Raw genomic sequence first — 5,712 nt, 5'->3', positions numbered from 1 at the left:
AATTCTTTTAAGGGGCCGAATGAATTTTTAATTTTTTTATAGTTTATATCTTTATAATTTGTAAAGGATTAAATTAAATTTTTATAATTTTAAGGGGTCAAAGTGTAATTTTACCTTTACTAATTTAAAATTTTTAAAAAAAGTTTAAGGGCCAAAATAATAATTTTACATTTTAGGGGGGTCGAGGCCTATGCTAGCCCCCTGGCTCCGCCCCTGATTTAAAACAAATCAGCAACTTAACATTTTTTACTCTCCTATCACTCCACATTAACATTTAGCTTCTGTTGTATTCAAATACGTTATACAATCATGGTGAACCATGCAGCAATAGGGTCGAATGACATAACTTACTCACTTCGTAATCATCAACTAGACACAAGATCTCACCAATTACGTTAATTAGTAAGCTTTGATATCAAATAAAAATACAAATGTTTAATTTATGTACTTATAACTACTAAAGCATAACACAAAAAAAGGGAAAAATAGAAGCATGAACACGAAGATTATTTACAATTTGATGTCACACCTACGTCGGCGGGGTTACTTAGAAAAAAATTCATTACTAAGCTTGGAGTGCGAATAATTATTTAGTGAAAATTCATTACAAAGAAATTCCAACAATCATTTGAAGAACATGTTAACTCATTGAAAACTCTGATAGTATTCTCTAACCAAAATTTAGCAATTTTCTGGATCGTCTTCAACCTTACCACGAAATTCTTCATCCTCATATTTGCAATTTTTATCAACAGAAGGCTTGTTTACACATGCTTGTTTCGTATTTTGCAAAATAGGGGGAATTGGTTGAGGTACAGGAGTAAGCGGAGGTCATTGAGTTATTAGATTAGATCGTATAAAGTCGGTAAACCATTCCGACATCATATCAAAGAAAGCTTTATGTGCCTCGCTCCTTCGTCCTCTAGAAATAGGCTCATTGTGAACTGTTCCCTAAATCAAAACTGGTATATTACTTTCAACTTCATCAAAATTAGCTTGATTATGATAAGAAAACATCTTTGATCTAAATCAATAACAAGATAAAAATTTTAAGTCAAGAGATATCACACTATCACAGGTTATATAATGGCATGTATTTCTAGACTCCATACTGTCTCCATCGTCGAATCAGGGTTACAAAGCATTACTATACAAATCAAAACTTTTAACTTCAAAACAGAAGCAATTATACAATTCAAATGTTAACATTTAATTATAGTAAGAATACATTTATGGGCCTTAAATCGAGCCTATGAGACTCTAACAATAGCTTGGAAACATTCAAGGATAAATTTAAAAAAAAATCAAATTTTGGAAAAGCTAGAAAATTTTGAAAATAAGGGTCATACGGCCATGTGACATAGCCCAGGCTGTGTGAACATTCGAAGTATGGAAACACGGTCGTGTCCTAGCCCATGTGTCCGCTCGTGTGGGTATTCGAAATAGGGTCACACGGTCGTGTCGTAGGTCGTGCCATTGGATTAAATCGTATAAAGTTGGTAAACCATTTTGACATCATATCAAAGAAAGCTTCATGTGCCTCCCTCCTTCATCCACTAGAAATAGGCTTATTGTGAATTGTTCCCTAAATCAAAGCTGGTATATTACTTTCAACTTCATCAAAATTAGTTTGATTATGATTAAAAAACATCTTTGATATAAATCAATAACAAGATAAAAATTAAGTCAAGAGACATCACACTATCACAGGTTATATTATGACATGTATTTTTAGACTCCATACTTACTATGTTTAGTCTGAGAATTGACTAAACTGTAACTCTGATACCACTAAATGTAACACCCCTAACCTGTCTCCATCGTCGGATCAGGGTTACAAAGTATTACCATACAAATCAAAACTTTTAAATTAAAAACAGAAGCAATTATGCAATTTAAATGTTAACATTTAATAATAGTAAGAATACATTTATGGGCCTTAAATCGAGCTTATGAGACTCTAAAAATAGCTTGGAAACATTCAAGGATCAATTTTTAAAAAAATATAAAATTTTGGAAAAACTAGAAAATTTTGAAAATAAGGGTCATACGGCCATGTAACATAGCCCAGGTTGTGTGAACATTCGAAGTATGGAAACACAGTCGTGTCCTAGCCCATGTGTTTTCCCATTTGGGTATTCGAAATAGGGTTACACGGTCGTGTCGTAGGTCGTGTGCCAAACCATATGCATATTTGAAATATGGTCACATATGCTCGTGTCGCAGGTCGTATCTCAAACTGTGTTACATACTGACTTGAAACACACGGCCATGTGGGGTGACCATGTGTGACACACGACCGTGTGACAGCCCGTGTCCCAGGCTGTGTGCTTCATAAGTTACCCCTAAAACAAGCAAAGTCAAGCACCAAAACTTGCACACCAAGACACACCATTCCCAAATGCATTCATATGTCTAAAACACATTCAAACACATTCCAAAACATGTCAAATCAACCATCATATAAACCTAACCAATATGCCATCCAAAAGGCACTACAATTCATGTCAAAATGAATCAAAACCAAACACTTTTCCAACACTTAACTAAATGGTATTTAAATTCACCAAAAGCAAAATATTCAACTAGCTAAATGCCATTCAATCATATAATCAATATCCACTTTCAAAAATCTACCATTCCAACTCAAACTAACACATTAAGTAGACATAATTAAAACTATTCAATATTTCATCTCATTTCATACATTTTTAAACAACTTATATATATAAATATATATACATCATCACAATCATCATCCAAAATACCTCAAGCATCTATAACTACACCATTTGTTCAAAGTACCAAAACGCATATACAAGTCTACCAAATATTACCAATTCAAATACCATACAAAAATGACATGGATAAGTTAACCAAAAAGATCCTAATACATGTCATTCATAACCAACTACAAAATGACCCAAACATCCACCAAGATAAGATGGATAGTGTGAACGCCCCCGACTTGACCTTTCAACCAAGCAAGCTTTTCGTGATCTACAAAGAAGCACAAATAACGTGAGCATGTAATGCTTAGTAAGTTCGAATAAATGAAGACATAACTGATAAGTCGTAATTTAAACATATTTTTTATCCCATGCTTAGCATATTTTTGGATAAATTATCATTAGATTTGTGGAATTCGATGCTCCTAATCCTTTAATTTCATGTTTTATACTTAGATGAGCATAGAAGAGTAAAAAGAGCGAGAAACGGGCCAAAAATGAAGAAAATAGGTCAACGTGGGAAATCAACATGGCCTGGACTTCCTCACATGGGTAGACTACACGTCCGTGTCTATTTAATAGATTGTAACACTGCCTAAGCCACACCACATGGCCGTGTCTATTTAGTAGACTCTAAACACGGCCTAAGCCACCTCCCACGGGCATGTCACACGGGCGTGTCCCTGTCGAGCCCAAGTTTAGTTCTATTCGGAAAAGGCCACATTTGAGGGTTTGGAAGCATCCAAAAGCCTATTTAAACATCCTAGAGGAGGCACTTAGGGACACAGTGAGCAGGAGGCGATGAATTACTCGAAGAAAACCGATTGATCCATCTCAGAAGCCGAATTCTCCTTCAAGACTGAAGATCTCCCTTCAATTTCCTTCAAGGATTTTTGGGTTTTCTTTATGTTTTGTTATCATTATTCTTCTGAGATGTTTTCTTTTACACATATGAACTAAATCCCCTAAATACCTAAGGGGGATGAAACCTAATACGGATCTTGTTATTATTTTCTGAATTATATGATAAATACTTGATTTGTTCTTAATTATGTGTTCTTAATTCTTGCTTTAATATTCCAGGATATTGATTCAAGTATTGATATGCTTATTCAGAGGAGCAAAAGTCCCTGTCTAAGAGTAGATCTAGCATAATTAAGCGGAGTTGATTGCACCCCTAGACATAGGGCGACGTAAATCTGTCGGATTAGGGTCAAACTTAATAAGAGAATCCATAAATCGAGTTAATACAACACTAGGGGTTTTAATTAGAAAGGGATTTCAATTAATCAACCTAGGGTTAGACATTGTTAGTCTCCAGAGAGATAATAATATAAATTAGGGATTTCTACAAATCAAGTCAAGTGAATAAATCGTCTAGTTCAGAGTCAAATAACAAGTGAAGTCTAGGTGGATTCTTCCTTGGGTATTGTCTAAATCAATCAGTTTTCCCAAAAGTATTTCCCCAATTTACGTCTTGTGCATTCTTAGTTTAGTTAATTAGTTTAGATAAAACAAATCCTCTTATTTTAGGCTAGATAATAAAAGAAGGTTAATACTAGTACATTTAGTTCATATGGGTTCGACATTCCGGTCTTACTATAAACTATACTATTGTTAGATAGGTGTGCTTACCTTTATCGTGATAATAGTTAGTTTTCAAGTACGATCAATCATAAATATAAAACTTATCACGAAACATCACATCAAGTTTTTTACGCCGTTACCGGGGAACTAATATATTAGGAACACTTAATTTTTATTACTTTAGCCATTTATTATTATTGCAATTTAAATTTATTTTTGTTTAAATTATTAAAATTTTCTTTTTTTTACTTCTGGAAGGTTTTTTATAGTTTATGACTAGAAGAAACCCGTCAGGACCTCTACTTTTTGATAGTGAGATCGAAAGCACAGCTCGCAGAAACCAAAGAGAAATAAGACAAAGCCTACGATACATAGAGGAAGGGTAAGAGGACGATAGTCAAACTACAACAGAGGGGATGGCTGAAAATCAGAATAATCAGCTACCTCCTGTGGTTGCCGCAGATCCAATAAATCAGAATCTGGCTCCTCGTACTATGTATGATTATGCTAAACCTAATTTAACAGAAACTGAATCGAGTATAGTTAGACCTGCTATTGCTGCAAATAATTTTAAACTGAAACCTAACACAATTCAAATGATACAATAGTTTATTCAATTTGATAGTTTGCAGGACGAGGATCCAAATGTTAATTTGGCAAATTTTTTGGAGTTTTGCGACACTTTTAAGATCAATGGTGTTTCTGATGATGCCATTCGCCTTTGGTTGTTTCCCTTTTCGTTGAGGAATAAGGATAAACAATGGTTGAACTCGTTACCACGAGGGTCAATCACTACTTGGGAACAAATGATCGAAAAATTTTTACTTAAATATTTTTCGCTGGCTAAAACGGCTAATTAAGGAATGATATTTCTTCCTTTGTACAAATGGATTTAGAAACACTCTATGATGCATGGGAGAGATACAAGGATCTATTGAGAAGGTGCCATCACCATGTATTAGAACTTTGGCTACAGGTTCAAACTTTTTACAACCACCTGAATCCTTCGACTAAACAAATGATTGATGCAGCTGCTGGTGGAACTATCAATAATAAGACACCTGAAGAGGCTTATGAATTTATAAAAGAGATGTCACTGAATAATTATCAGTGGCAAGTCATGAGGACAAAATCGACGAAAGCAGTCGACGTTTTTAACATCAATTCAGTCACTATGCTCTCTAATCAGGTAGAACTTTTAAATAGAAAAATTGATGGTTTACTTGGCTCTTCACATGTTCACCCAGTAATGCAATGCGATGAAAGTGGAGGTGGAACGAGCAATTCAGGATACCCACCCTATGGCCACAACATGGAAAACGAGCAATTAAATTATATGGGTAATAATCCTCGACCTCAAAAAAACCCTTATAGTAACACTTACAATACAGGTTGG

The 5,712-nt window shown here is 34.5% G+C and overlaps 1 non-coding gene across 1 annotated transcript; it reads right to left on the bottom strand.

Annotated features, from left to right (window-relative positions):
- Window positions 1-5,171: 5,171 nt before the first annotated feature.
- Window positions 5,172-5,276, bottom strand: LOC128291053 (small nucleolar RNA R71). The gene has a single exon (XR_008280830.1). It is a non-coding gene; the product is annotated as a small nucleolar RNA R71 (small nucleolar RNA).
- Window positions 5,277-5,712: the final 436 nt, after the last annotated feature.

The sequence above is a fragment of the Gossypium arboreum genome, chromosome 3 (genome assembly GCF_025698485.1).
Source record: "Gossypium arboreum isolate Shixiya-1 chromosome 3, ASM2569848v2, whole genome shotgun sequence".
NCBI lineage: Eukaryota > Viridiplantae > Streptophyta > Magnoliopsida > Malvales > Malvaceae > Gossypium > Gossypium arboreum.
Note: the sequence above shows the minus strand (reverse complement) of the source record. Positions and strands in the feature narration are given on the sequence as shown.